This window comes from Peromyscus californicus, unplaced genomic scaffold (genome assembly GCF_007827085.1).
Source record: "Peromyscus californicus insignis strain IS unplaced genomic scaffold, ASM782708v3 Scaffold_17__1_contigs__length_78620276, whole genome shotgun sequence".
Taxonomy (NCBI): Eukaryota; Metazoa; Chordata; class Mammalia; order Rodentia; family Cricetidae; genus Peromyscus; species Peromyscus californicus.
Genome location: NW_026294469.1, coordinates 60,048,821 through 60,065,200, shown reverse-complemented (window position 1 = coordinate 60,065,200; position 16,380 = coordinate 60,048,821). Strand labels below are relative to the sequence as shown.

The window sequence follows — 16,380 nt, the reverse complement described above, 5'->3', positions numbered from 1 at the left end:
ATTAAAGACTGCTGAGAAAGGGAGAATCAGAATTCACCAGATGGTCCACCTAAATGGTTATCCAATCCCAATTGATCAGCTGTAAAAGCACGTACATAGGAATAATACTAAAGAGACTCAGCAGAACACACACACACACACACACACACACACACACACACACACACACACACACACACATACAACAGCTAGTACAGTTGCCATGGAGTTTAATAATATTTGAGTCATTGACAAAATTAAACACATACCTAATAAATGTACATACCATAAGGAAAATTATGTTTCTGTTTTATTTTAGCTCCGTGTTAGCACTATTGTTTGTGGTCAAATTGTATCAAAACACTTAGCGTGAAAGAGAAAATAAATTATCAAGGAAAAGGAAAACGGGCATATTTGTTACTTTCCCCAATTCTGTGAACAAATCCCTAATGTGGAGAAACTTAATGAGGAAGAATGTATTTTGGATGATGGTTTTAGTACATACATTACTAAATGCGTATAGCACATACAACATGTCAAAGAATGCATGGAGGTAGAAGTGTGAAGTAGCTAGTAATGTTGTGTCCCCATCCAGGAAGCAGAGAAATGTTACTGTTCATGTTCAGTGTGATTTCTTCATTTTCCACTTTTGTGCAGCTGGGGCCCCAATCCCTGGGACCAACAGTCAGATAGGTCTTTACATTTTTCATCAACTACTTCTCTCTGGAAAGGCCATTGCAAACAAAGATACCTACCATCAATGCAGTACCCTACTTGTTTCTCAATCCAAGTACAATCAAAATTAACCATCATAAGCATTATTACATGAGTGAGAGGATGCGAATCTGCTTTGGAATTCCATAGTCAATATGAGAATAGAAGGGCTGAAGTTGTAGCTAAATTGTTAAGAGTGTTTGTCTCACAGTCGCAAAACATACCCTGGATTTAATTGTTAGGATTGAGTAATGAATGTGGTATGGAGATAAATGCCTGTAATCCTGGCACTTTGAAGGTAGATGGATGGGGAACAGGAGCTCTAGGTCATCCTTCCATTACAGAGTTATTTCAAGATAATCTTGAGCAAATGAGACTCTGTCTCAAAAGTAAACAAATAAAATAAGAATGTGAGGCAAGCATCAGAAGTAAACAGCACTTTAAAGCAAGTTTTGAATTATTTGTGGAAAAGCACCCAGACATACCATGACCTCTGAATAGTCTTTAAACCCCTCACAGGTACCATAGTCATTTAGAGTTGTAGATACAATATAGAGAACAGAATGAATAGTCTCATTTCCCAACATTTATCAGATTATCTTTCTAACACCCTGAATTCATATCCCCTAAATCCCATTTACACATAGTATAAGTTTGTTAGAACATATAGATAGTTGCATAATCATTATAATGAATAAATAATAATGTATATGAATATATATATTACAGCCTGTTCTTCATACTTTGCAGGCCAGAAGAGGGCACCAGATCTCATTACAGATGGTTGTGAGCCACCATGTGGTTGCTGGGAATTGAACTCAGGACCTCTGGAAGAGCAGCCAGTGCTCTTAACCTCTGAGCCATCTCTACAGCCCTTGTTTTCCTTTTTAAATAATTTAAAGGACTACCAATTTACTTCATATCCTGATTATACTAAAAATTCCATCAAATACCTCCAATTACTTCACAAATAGCGTTTAGGAATCAGAGTGAAGTCCAGGATGGCACATGGCATATGAGTTTATCACTCTTCTCATCAGCCATGATCCCTTTCTTCTGTTCTGACATATGGGGAAAATGGGATTTTTGTTCTAAAGACTGTTCTAACATCTGTTTTTATCTAATTATTATGGTGGTACTATTTAAATTATTATGTTCAGTTCTACTTTCTGTTTTTTTCATAATCTTAAATTGTTTATATAAATGGTAATATATTCACAGATTTTAATACATGTCTCAGAACTAAAAAAAAAAAACTACAGGAAATTATACAGAGGATTTTCCCAACATAACTAAAATATGCACAAAATTAGAATCACATTTTTTATCTTTCTTTTTTTCCTATCCCATTTATTTATTTTGTGTGTATGCCCGTGTGTGGACACCCCGGAGCTGTTGGGGGCAGAGACAGGAGGATCACTGGAACTTGCTGTACACCAGCTTAGCTCCTGATGCAATGAGAGACCATGTCTCAGAGGAATGAGGAAGAGAGTGACAGAGCAGGACACCTGACCCCCTCTGTCCATTCATAGGCAGACCACACACACACACACACACACACACACACACACACACACACACACACACAGCCTGAATGGACAGGGCGTGGCCTCCTGTGGCCAGTCCAATTCCATTACTCCAGAGAGTCTGAGGACTGAGTAGGAACAATTCCTGCACTGTAGCTTCAACTGTTCCTGCAGTTCTGTGATTAGTGATGCATTATTGCACACGAAGCACTTTCTCCGTTGTGGGGCATCCCTTCTCATGCAAACCCTGCTGGTGTTTCCCACACATCACCTCATGTCCAGCACACAGTCCTGTCTGCTTCTTTGGCTTCTTGGAGAAGAATTCCAAAGTAGAACTAGAGAATCAGGCTTGCTCTGACCTGCGGGCCTCACCCTCCTGCATGGGAGCTTGGTTGGTCATGCCATGGTATAGCTAGAGTTTTCCTGCCTGGCCCACAGTCAGGACAAATCTCTGTCACCTGCTAGTCCCACAGCCTCTCAGACCCAATCAAGTAAACACAGAGACTTATATTGTTTAAACTGTTTGGCCTAATGGCTCAGGCTTCTAGCTATCCAGTTCTTACATCTTAAATTAATCAATTTCTATTAATCTATACCTTGCCACGTGGCTCGTGGCTTACCGGCATCTTCACATGCTGCTTGTCATGGCAGCAGCTGGCAGTGTCTGCTCCCACCTTCCTGTTCTCTCAATTCTCCTCTCTGTTAGTCCCGCCTATACTTCCTGCCTGACCACTGGCCAATCAGTGTTTTATTTATTGACCAATCAGAGCAATTTGACATACAGACCATCCCACAGCACCATGGTCTTGCCTCACTGGAGCAAACCTTAGTTTTTACTGCATTTGTCATGATGCCCAGGAGTGCTCACCATAGCATGCTGAAAAAGTGTTGAGATCTGTTCTTCTGTGTGCATGTGTTAGTTTAACAAATAATAATAAAGATCTATGGTACCAATCCCAAATCATGCAGAGTCACTCTGTGGAGACTTCTGGGACAATTTTGCTATTGTGCTTGGACAATTGATTATTATATACAATCATTACATATGTATGCAAATGATGTTTTATATATAAAACATTGTATTTAACATTTTAACCTTTATTTAGGATTTCAGAATTTTAAAAATTAGTAAGAATACATAACAGTGAGTTTCTCTATGATATTTTCAAACATGATTATCATTATATTTTGCTCATATTGATGCCCCTTACACTCTCTTGTCTCTGCTCTTTCCTCCTCCTCACATACACACACAATACACACTAATGCATGCATGCTCATACACACACACACATACACACACACACACACACACACACACACACACACACACACGCATGTGCACACACACACATTTTTTTATCTTTCAAGGCATAAAAAAGTGTTTACTACATAGCTATTAAGAATTGGATTTTAAGTTGTGAGTTCATACTGAACATGTCTAAATGGTGTTACTAAACTAATAATCCATACTAAAATGATACCCAATATGTTTGTAAATAGAAAACATACTTGCAAAGAATATATTGCTCCAAGTAAAATGTAGGTTCACTCTCAAAGGAAATTTTTAGGACTTGACAAACAGGCAAACAGGTTTAGTGTTTGCTTTACTGTAGTAGGGATACTTAATGATGCTCTATAAAACTGATTTTCATTTTGACAAATGCCAAAGATGTATTTGCTTAGTATTAGTTTAGTTTTAAAAAAAGTTAAAGCATATGTCATTACAACATAAATGCATGTAAGTAAACAATTATAAGTTAGGGTAAGGAGTGGGGTTTGCATCCATAGCAAAAGCATATTTTCTCCTTGGAAATTATCTCGATGTCCATGTGGTACTTGATGCGAGAGGAAATATGCAAGTAATATGTCAAGAAATGGAATTTTTCCATGGATTTTGGTAGGAGTAATTTATGATAGTAAGTTGATTCTTGACAGTACGTTTAGAAAATCAGTCCTCAGCTGCTGTTATAGTACAATTTAAGATCGGAGACTCTTACTATAATTCAAGTGGAGTTCATTTGGTACAAGGATTGGAGTAAGGAAAGCCAAAACTAATTTTTCTAAGAAATTGAAAGTCTGCTTCAGTTCTTGGCCAAGTGACTATTCAGAGTTCCAGAGCAACAGTCTATAAAGGAAAACAGAGATTATTTAGAGTTGGAAAAATGTCCAAATTTCCAAGTACATGAGTCTTGTTCCTAGCCATAGCAAACTTCAATTTGTTCATAGAATGTTTGATGTCCTTATGAATTGCTTTGATGAAATGATCAATTACTATGTAACACACACACAGAGAGAGAGAGAGAGAGAGAGAGAGAGAGAGAGAGAGAGAGAGAGAGAGAGAGAGCGAGAGAGAGAGAGAGAGAGAGAGAGAGAGAGAGAGAGAGAGAGAGAGAGAGAGAGAGGAGAGAGAGATGTGTATGGATTCCTATTCATTAAGTTTGAGCCCTGCTTCAATCATTGTATAATCATGTAATTTAACCTCTCCAAAACTTAATTCTAGTCATATAAGAAAGTTTTAACAATTGAATATATCTCAAGTCACACTAGAGATTGACTATAACAACAACCAAGTACTTGATATGTGCTGTTATTATTGGTTTTAACGTATTAGACCCCAGCCTTTGCCTATAGTTCATTTTGAGAGAATAACAAAATGTTACTACTGTTTCTTATGACGCAATTGTTTGTTTATGATGATAAAGTCCTTGTCTGTGTGTGTGTGTGTGTGTGTGTGTGTGTGTGTGTGTATTACTTATATAATAATATGTAATAATAAAAAGAAAAATTGTAAAACAGTCATTATTTTAAAAATTCTTGTTAATAAGAGTATAAGCAGCCTATAAAATGTGTATTGTTTTGGTAAGAAACTAAGAGTAAGTATTATGCTAAATTATGAAATAATTAAAATATTTTCTTTAAAATCAAAAGAGGGTGGCAGAGGTTTCAACTATTTCAGGTATTAAAATGTAAAGATTTCAGTAGAAGAAATGAAACAATTTTTAAAAAAACATACCAGGACTGGAGAGATGGCTTAGCAGCTACGAGCACTGACTGCTCTTCCAGGGGACCCGACACCCATGGCAAAACACCAATGCACATTAAATAAAAATAAATAAAATTTAAAAAATAAAAAAGCAGCTTAAAAAAAAAAAAGAGCCGGGCGGTGGTGGCGCACGCCTTTAATCCCAGCACTCGGGAGGCAGAGCCAGGCAGATCTCTGTGAGTTCAAGGCCAGCCTGGTCTCCAAAGCGAGTTCCAGGAAAGACGCAAAGCTACACAGAGAAACCATGTCTCGAAAAAACAAAACAAAACAAACAAACAAAAAAAACATACCATTTCACTTCTAAAAGTATTATTATTTTTAGAAAAACTATTATTGAATATTTGGAAATTTCAAGAAAATACATTAAAACCATTTGAAATAATTAGAAAATTTTTTAAACCAGTGGGTATCTTATATAGAAATACAAAAGGTGATTTCCCCTTAAGTAGCAATGATATCATTAACTAATTATATTAATCATTAAAAAGAAGGAAACAAAAACTTAAACTAAAATATGATCTCTACAGGTAAATTTAACAAGATATGGATGTATGTGTTCAAAGAAAAATATTGCATTTTTATAAAAATATAAAATGAGATATGAGAAAACAGAATATACATATATATGTATATATACACATACACATATATAAATACACATACGTATATGCAAAGAGAAAAAATATTCATTCCTGGATGACTATGTGAGCACTATGTAAATGTTAATTCTTCCCACATCAGTGATTAATACAGTTCCAGTCACAGTCAACTAAATGTGGAAGAATAAATGTAAAATAATTCCAAGAAAGTTACAAAAATATAATTAACATTTGCTATAAAATCTGATTAAAAATCAATACAGTGATATCCAGCATAGGAATACATAATTAAATCAGCATAACAGAGAATAAAAGGCAGAAACATTTTTGTGACTATTTGAAGACGAAATGTAAAGTCAAGTCAACACCTTAGTCACAAGGTGTTTCACTGAATGTTACTGGGGCCGGCCATGACCAGTATTTTTCATAGGTCATGCAATGTCTGATTTCCCTGTAACATTAGTTTAGTGAAGTTGACTCTGCGGCTAGAACAGAAGTCGAATGGGAAGCCAGATCATTCATGGCATAGTTCACAACAGAAAGCAACAGCAGTCAAGAGAACTTACTATAGTTTCTGTCTTTTGAAACATCAGGGTAGAAGAGTACAGCTTACACTAGCTGTGAGCTGACCATATCACTGTTACTGATTTTTTTGTTGTTTGTTTGCTGGTTTTTATTTTGTTTTGTTTCGTTTTTTAATACCAATTGTGAGAATGAGTTTCTGTTTCAAAAATAAAAACTAGTCATCGTATTCTCTGCCTCGAGACTACATCTAGGTACCACTCCTCAAACATAAAGCCCCAGTGCTTTGCTCTCATCTTCACCTCCATTTCACTGTTTTCAATATCCTTGCAATAGCCATGACCTGCATTCTTACCTTCTCCATCCTGTCAGTTACATTCATACCGCCCAACTTCCTATTAGCCTGTCATCATTTGTCACCTGGATGTAACGTCACACCTGTTCCTTTGACACCGCTTGGTCTTCCTGTACTCTAGACACTGTTGTGTTGCCAAATTGATGGTTCATAGAGAGACACGATGGTGTCATTTTATTGTCCAAACTCATCATCATTTGTGCTCATCATCTCCTCCAGTCTGATGTTCAGCTATCTAATCGTGTACTCACTCCCACTCCAGCTTCACTTACAAAGCTACAAATGTCTCAAGCTTTTGGAATTCATGTGCTGGCTGCCCACAAGGTTTAGGGAGTATATTTTTGAATCAACTTGTCCATCTTCTGCACACTTTTAGGTGCATAGTCTCTAGGTCAGACTCCTCTCCATAGGCTAATACCAAGGATCATGCTTTGTCTTGAACTTCTGAGTATCTTACCCATTCCATATTACACAGGAGATGGACAAGTGATGACATAAATACAGCTAGGAAAGCATGTGGATTATAAATAGCACACAGTTTGCTTCTTCATTCATATCTACTGTTATTTTGAGAAAGTATTATTTATAGTTAGATGTATACATTCTTCTGTTTGTTATGCTTTTCTAAAACATAGGACTGCATCACCTTTCTCTCCTATTATGAATTAAAAACAAAAACCTGGAAATAGACACATCTATTCATAGCTCACACATTTCATGTTGCCTAAAATAGCTATGAATGTAGCCCAATACCAAACCATAAACTTACATGATGCATCATGAGCTTTTTGTTTCTTTGAAAATATATGGCAAAAGTTTAGACATAGCTGCTAGTTGTCTGAAAAGTATCTTGACTTAGAATTTTAAAGATACAGTGATATATCTTCAAATCACAATTTGTATACCCTTTTGGTAGAAGAACATTTAATGTTTTTAGCATACTATTTGATAAAGACTGGGGCCTCCTCACATATGTAGTTGTTTAAAAGGAATGTTTGTCTGACAAATCTTTATTCATTTTTTTCTTAGAATTAGAAATCATGTAGGTTTTTGTTAGGCTCCTTATTACAATAATAACTAAATTTTACTAATACAAATTATGTGTGTGCTATAGTTACTATTTTCATAAACATCATCTTTTAACATTTTTCACATGTTAGGCACTGATACTAAATAAATATGATACTAATTATCTCAATATTTCTACTTTTCAACAATCATTATGAGTGAGGTAGCCCATTCCATAAAGACAAAAGCCTATTTTTCTTTCATTTACAGGTGTTTAATTTGTATCTTTTTTTTTTGAGACAGGGTTTCTCTGTGTAGCTTTGCACCTTTCCTGGAATTCACTCTGTAGTCCATGCTGGCCTCGACTTCACAGAGATCCGCCTTCCTCTGTCTCCCAAGTGCTGGGATTAAAGGCATGCGCCACCACCGCCCAACTTAATTTGTATCTTTGGATATGTGATTGTGTTTCTCATTTGGAATACTCACAGAGATTAGAAAATTTTCCTGACTATGATGGATCAACATGAATATATTTTAAACAGAGTGAAATTTTCTGTTTGTTGATGGAATGGCAGCTAAAGGAACTTAGTGTTTCCCAAATATCACAAAGAAGGCTAACACTCAGTGCATTTTGTGGCATATAACTTTTAAAAGCTATGAAAGCATCAAAGCTAAGAAAATGATAGGAATTAATTATTAAGAAATCTATATGGTAGAGTTCAAAGGTGGAGAAACAAGATTTATGGTGGAAGTGGCCTAAGGAGATAATGTCTCTCTGTGGAACGAAGTCCTGCCAAGTGGGCATGAACACATTGGCATGTATTAATCATGTTAAGGAAGACAGAACATGGCTAAATCGATTGCCTTTTATAATTTGTTGCATTAAACTATAGCCTATCAAGGACTGTAACAAAAGTCTACCAAAAATGAACCCCAAAGTGCAGTACACAAAATGGAGAACAAATGAGTATTTTTCCAAAGTACCAACTTCCTGACCCTACTTGGCAGTGCTATATACAGCAGACGGCACACAGCAGATCACTTTCATTAAAAAAGTGCCAGGAGAGACAAATCTTTCTGATTACTAGGAAGGGAAAAAAAACCAGCATCAATAACTGTATTTTCATCTGATTTCATTTCTACATTATTCTCTTTCTCCCTTAAAATTCTTGTCTTGTGGAGACAGTTATAGAAAATTGTGGTAATTTTACATATAATGACAGTTGTGTTTAACACTATAGAAAATACAGACTCAATACCCATATGTTGGAGCATTATGTGCCAAGAACTGTTCTAGAAGCAGGAGTTTGAGAATTTATAAAAGGGAATGAGATAAAAAGCAATGCAATAATTACATTAAATTGTTAGCATAAAATGTAATAAATCCTACAGGAAAAGTAAAAGCACAATAATTTGGGGAAGGCTGGCTTCCCTGGTTAAGTTAGTACCCGGAGAAATGTGTTCTTCACAGCTGTAAGCACACCATGGTCCTGAGTACTCAGCTGGCCTTTCTGGTGCTGTTGGGGCTCCTCTTTATTCTTTATTGCATTAAAAAGTGTTACTCTGTGTGCATACCTCAAGGCTTTTCCATCATTATAAAAAGGGAAGTGTAAATACATGCTGCTTTTCTGCATTGAGATATGTAATGGACTTTTTATCAATCAGTTAAGATCACAGGGCCAGAAGGAAGGCATCTTTCATGACAATGTTAGAACCAGGCATTTTGATCAATAATATATGACCTCCTCGTCATAATAACTGGACCAGGAAATGGTCCATAATCCAGAACAGCAAAATCAGACTCACCTACTTACTTCTGAATATAAAACAGAAATGGAAATTTCCCTTTTATTCTTCAGAATGAGATTTCTCCCATACATATAACTTTATGGGATAATAATATGTATCTGGTGTGTTTGAGTATCAGCATGAAGCAGAGAGATGGGATGAGTTGACTAAAGGGGAGTGATGTAAAAAAAAAAAAAAAGGTCAGGAAGGTGAGGGGGCAGAGTCAAAGACCACAAATGGCCTGAAAGTTTCTGGTATTACAGTGTGGGATGGAAATTTTCAGGGTCAGACTTTGAACACAGTAATAAAATGATCCTGGCTGCATTTTTGTTAATTACTCACATATGCTGTACATATATATTTAAACACTTGTTTTAAATACCATCTATATCCTACTGGCTTCCATGTGTGTGTGTGTGTGTGTGTGTGTGTGTGTGTGTGTGTGTGTATTGGTGAAATTATTAAGGCCACTCCACGTAGTTAAAAGGAGATTTATTTAATGGCGTAACTTACAAATTAAGGAATAGGTAGGTCGCGGAGTCTGGGGAAGGTGTATCACAGTCCAGCGGTGTTCTCTGGAGCTCTGCTCAGTCCACCTCTCCAGTCCAGGGTCCCGCAACAGAGAGAGCGCCCGCCGATCCAGATCTCGGGTCCCCCGGCGCCTCCCTTGGCCCCGCCTTGTAGGCGTGACAGTTGCCGAAGTCTCAATGGGGGTTGGAACTTCCAGATCAAAGCTGGAATGGCTACCCACTACATCTCCCCCTTTTTGTCTAAATAAGAAAGTTCTAACCTAATACAAGACTATATACAAAGGAATGGTTATCAAATATTGTCCAGGAATAATGAGGGATAATGACCTAGATAAGATGGAAGTACAACCAATGCAAACAATATCAAGCAAGAAACACATACTAAAGTCCAGAGAAGTATAGAGCATAGGTAAATGGCATATTACAAAGATCCTTCCAAAAGGTGTTCTATCCTAAAGAACCTGAATCTAATACTTAATATGTTTTATCTACTAAGTTGTAACTATAACTGCTAGTCTTCAATCCCATCAAAGACCTGAGAAGGAATATAATGGTACCTGAGAAATGGTACATGGATGCAAACAACTTTCGGGAATCTTGCGAGAGTAGACGGAGACAGCTGGCAGCCTGGACAGTCACCTAATGTTTCTCAGCATTGTTGGTGCATTCAAATTGGCTACAGGCCTAAAGTATAGATTAATAGAAATGGATTAATTTAAGCTGTAAGAACAGTTAACAAGAAGCCTGCCACGGCCATACAGTTTGAAACCAATATAAATGTCTGTGTTTACTTGATCGGGTTTGAGCAGCTTGGGACTGGCGGGTGAGAGAGATTTGTCCTAACTGTGGGCCAGGCAGGAAAACTCTAGCAACATGTGTGTGTGTATGTGTGTGTGTTTATATTTGCATCTGTATAAATGTGTTTCTAAGTATGATCTTTCACCGCAAACCAGCCTTACATGTCCAATTGCTTCCCTGCTCTCTCCACACACTTGACTTACAGACACTCAAATTTAACACAATTCAAAACCATGTGTTTCCCTTCATCTCAATAGATCCTCCCTGCATTGCTTAAACTAAAAACCTCCAGCACATCCACTCAGACAAGTGTTAAAGCCTTTTGTTTGTCTGTTCTCTGTGCTTCTTCCTCGATGTTACCTGGAGTTTAATAAAGCAATCCATTAAAAATAGCAATCCAGTTGAAAATAGAACACAGTTTATGTGTCACATCCTTGCCAGGAAACACCGTTCAACACCTTCTTGTCTTGCTTAATGCAGAGTATTATCTGGGTCTATCACTTTTAGTCTCCTTCTCCTTCCTCCATTCCCATTTTGGTTACACTAATGTGTGTGTGTGCGTGTGTGTGTGTGTGTGTGTGTGTGTGTGTGTGTGTGTGTGTGTGTGTGCACGTGCGCACGCACACACACACACATGCCATGATATACCTGTGCTGGTCAGAGGACAACTTGTGAGAGTTGGTATTTTCCTTCTACCACTTGGGTTCTGCATATCAAGCTTATGTAATCAGGCTTGGCAACAAACGTAGTTACATTAACTGAGTCGTCTTCCTCACCAATCTCAATTGTGCAAACATAGACATAATATTAAACTCACCTTCTTAACAGTTCTTCAGTATGCAGTTTGGCTGTGTTGAGGATAATGACTTTCTTCTACAACTATCACCATTGTCCACCTCCACATTGCCTTCTTAACAAGCTGAATGCTAAAGCAATTAAACAATAACTCATTTCTTTCTTTCCCCCCTGGCAATTATTATTCTACTTTGTGGCTCTTTGAATTTGAGTATTCCAATTCATATAAATGGAATGAAATCCTTTCCTTGGTGGCTGTATAATTTAACTTCATATTCACTAAACTCATATTTGCATGTTCAAAAGTATTTTCTCTCTTGAGGTAGAAGGATAGTCTGCTGATTTGTCACATTGTTTTTACACTTTCATCCACTGATTGACACAGGGGTTATTTCTACTCTTGGTCAATTGTAACCAATGTAAATATTGCTGCTATGAACAATGGTATGTGAATATTTTACCTCCAATTTTGCCCTGCATATGTGTATATTAATATGCATATGTATAGTCATATTTAGAAAATAATTGTGTAATCATGTCTAATTCCATTAATTTTCTGAGGAAATTGTCATTGAAGCAAATACTAACATTCTTACTAGCTAACTCATTTGAATTTTCTATCTAACCCTTCAAGCTTCAGGTTTCTTTGGTTTCTTCAAATACCAAACACATTCCTTAGCAGGTCTTTGTAGCAGTTGTTTACATTGCTTTCCATTTCACAAATTTGCAAGACTTCATTAACACTCACTTTAGACTGCAAGAGGAAATGTCCTTTGTGTATCACTTACTGAACTGTTAGAAAAGCATTTAGCAAGTTCTCCTGATTTCCTTTTAAATTCTGTTTAATTTTGTATTTCTTCCATTGACACACTATCTACACTATAATTGGCCTATTAGAGATGTTGTGTAATGACTGAAATGTCACAATTGTTAATTTTATAAACATTATTCATTAGTGGAAACCTATAATCATTACTCAATGATAACATATGCATTATAGAAACAAATTCTGTCACATCCTCATGAATGGCACCGGACTTCCATATCATGATTATTCAGGTGTAGGTCGAGTACTGGGTCAACATTAATTTGAATATTTCAGGTATCATGAGCTTTCTTTGGTTTCAGATTATCTCAGTAATTATTCTGGTAAATTCTTTATGTTTTATATATGCAGTCACTTTCCTAGAGATAATTGTAAAATCTTTCAAGTACTTCTGAGGAGCAAATTCCAAAATTGGATCCTTAGAAGTGGTGCTTATGTCACATACTTTCTATTGAGAAATATTGAATTCATATTTTACAGCTCACTTTAGTAATAAATGTATTTATAACCTATGAGGTCAAATATATGAATGAAAGTTCATTCTGAAGAATAATGGGGAAATTGTCATATTAAGTGAGTAGGTGGGTATGAATTGGCTCTTATGAATTATGAACAATTCACTGTCCTAATTATTTGATCAGGAGTCCATATATTATGGATCAGATTTCCTAGTTATAACATTGCCTTTATATATGCTTTTCTTCTATCCCTATGATCTTAAGTGGTTGGCAAAATCCTCCAAACATCTAGATTGAGAAACAATCTAGTTAAGACTCCAGGCTCAGTTAGAGACACCGTTTCAAAAGAAAACTGGAGCAGTGATTAAGAATAAGTCTCAAATAGACATCTGGCCTCCATTTCACACACACACACACACACACACACACACACACACACACACACACATACACACACACATGTAAACATACACACACACAACGTAAATGCAGAAAGTATTAATAACATTCAGTAGCTTCCTTGAAATAAAATTAGGTGTATTGTTTTGTTTTAATAGTTATTTCAAAACTTAAAATACGTTAAACAGAATGTACTATGGAACATATCATATCCCAATGACAGTTGCAATACTGTACCAACAGGTTTGGAAAATATTAATCCCTCTATTTTTATCTATTTTACTACTTTACTTAGGGAAATACTTCACAAATTGTGTGTTTCTGCTATAAAGGTTTATATCCACATTTTGAGACATAATTTTTAATGATGCCTTTGCCTATTATATAACAGTCTTATTTATGGAAGAACAATAATAGTTTGTCCTCTCTTGCTCACAAAAGGACATCTTTAGGAAAATGAAACCATCTTTAGAAAATTCTGTTGATGTAACATCTTTAGTCTCTTTTGGAATGATTTTTATATGGCACCTATTGTCATAATTTTTTAAGAGCATCCTTCCTTTTACCACATACACTGCAACTGTCAAGTGGAATATTAATGAAAGCAGTGTGCAGGGAGATTGTTAGCTTTTGATATCAAATCACAAAGGAAAGATACTATAGTGTTACTTGAGTAATCAAATTATTTAACATTATTCAATGAGTCTACCTCCAAATATCTTTGACAGAGATAAATTAAGGACACAATTGCTTGAATGAGGTTCAAATCACCTGTATTTTTTAGTAACTTGTTAATTTTAAGGAACTACATTTAAGGATTTAATAGACTGTTAGGGTCAAAATAGTCACTTTATTGTTTTTTTTTCTCAAAGTACTTAAATGATTTTCAACATAGCCTATACATATACATATATATTTATACATATACATATATATTCTATCATAATGTTTATCATAATTTACTGTAAATATTTTCTTACATGTAGATTTTTCTCATGTTATAAACTACAATAATTTAGGTAGTGTGTCTACTATTTCTATATTCTGTATTCTATCATAGATATATGGCTTTATTATCATGGTTGGGTTTTTTTTTGTCAAAACCAACACAGGATAGAATCTGAGAAGAGGAAATCACAGCTGAGAAAATGCCCCCATAAGATTTGCCAGTAGATAAACCTTTAGGGCATTTTCTTGATTCATTATTGATATGAGGGCACCCACACCTATTGCAGGCAGTGTCACCCCTGGGCAAGTGGTCCTAGGATGTGTAAGAATGCAAGCTGAGCAAGCCAGTAAGTAGTACTCTCCATGGCCTCTTCCTGCTCTGACTACCCTCAGGAATGGGATGTAACCTGGGAACTGTCATTTGAAATAAACACTTTCCTTTCCAAGTTGTGTTTTGTCATGGCATTTTATCATAACAATAGAAATCCTAAATAAATATATAGTAATAATAACCTACACTCCAACATGTGAGATGCTATATAAGTATCTGTATTAATTAAAAAGTATCAGTGTATTTTAGGGATAAAGTCAGATTTCAGAAAGGTGATGTAGCAACCATATCAGCTTAGTAGTAAAATTCATTATTTTTTTGTATACTGTCTCTTTAAAAGAAAATGTTGGAGTGCTACAGACATTTTCTTGCTAATATTCAGTATCTCTTGAGAACTTAGGTACTACTCATAATAAGATTTTTTTATGTATTACCTCTCATATGAAGTCTTTTCAATACCCTTTGAAGCTCTTCCCAGCTTTATCTTCATTATACAGCTGAGGGAACAGAGGCTTACAAGCAAGTTCTTACTTACAGTCTCATAGCTAGTATCTAGTGCAGAATTTAGCTTAGCTCTTTCTTAACTTGAATCAAGCACTATCTGGCATGTTGATTTAATTAGGACAATGAATCTAGTGAATGATAGAACATGGTGTGAAACCAAACTCTCCCAACATCTGGACCTGTGTGTCTTCAATCCAGAGTGCTGTCTCCTTTCCTCAAATAACGTATTTTATCAGAGTTAACAAGTAGTGAACTAAGTACATTTTGAGACATGCTGGGCAGATCACAACTCCATCTTGCTCACCTTGACAATCCATTTTGTTAAAATATTTTGCTATGTTTTTTTTTAAATGATATGTATATATTTGTATGGTCAATGAGATATATGTTCATTTGTGTGGGTGCTCATGGAGGCTAGAGGAAGATGTCAGTTACAGGTGATTGGGTCACCCAGCATTGATGCTGAAAACCTAAGCACACTCCTCTTCAGGAGCAGTACACACTATTAGTAGCTGAGCAATCTATCCAGTTTCCTCTAAAATTTTCTGAAAATAGCATTGGTACATGTATTTTTATATTTGTTTAAGTTAAATAAATAATTCTTGGACAGGACAAGTTTCATTGTTTTATGGTTTTTTAAATTATTTTCTTTGTCTTAATTTTTCAATTTATTGATACTTAAGGAATATATGAAGAAAAAAATAGGTTATTAAAATTAAGATGCATAGTACTAGATGTGCCTACAGAAATAGCGTTTAAGAAATTCTGAGTGGGAGTTCTGGGGGAGGGGAAGAATATGATTAAAATATGTTTGATTAAATTCAAGCAATTCTTTGACATGGCAGGAGAGATGGTTCCATCAGTAGAGTGCTGCCGGGCAAGCATGGAGGCTTGAGTTTGGATTCCTAGCACCAATGGAAAAACCAGGCCTTCAAGTACACACTAATAAGACCAATGCTGAGGCAGGAGAGAAAAGCAGGTCCCCAGAGCTCATTAGCCAGCCAGTCTAGTGAGTGAGGAGCAAGTTCAGTGAGAGAAACTATCTTTAAAAAGATGGTAGAAATCTATAGAGGGAGACACCAGACATCTACCTCTAGTATCCACATGTGTGTGTACACACACACACACAATCTTGTAACAAATCAAAAATGAAAAATTTAGTGGGTACTTGTAAAGAAGGAGTGAATAAATGATTTGTATTTTGAGTCTGTGTGGAATAGCATACTGTCTTATTTAAATGGGGTATTTGCCATT

At 36.0% G+C, this 16,380-nt stretch overlaps 1 protein-coding gene across 2 annotated transcripts in view; it reads left to right on the top strand.

The window, feature by feature from the left end:
- Nucleotides 1-16,380, top strand: part of Dcc (DCC netrin 1 receptor) — a 1,164,132-nt gene that overhangs the window by 975,898 nt on the left and 171,854 nt on the right. The gene's annotated exons all lie outside the window — the stretch shown is intronic.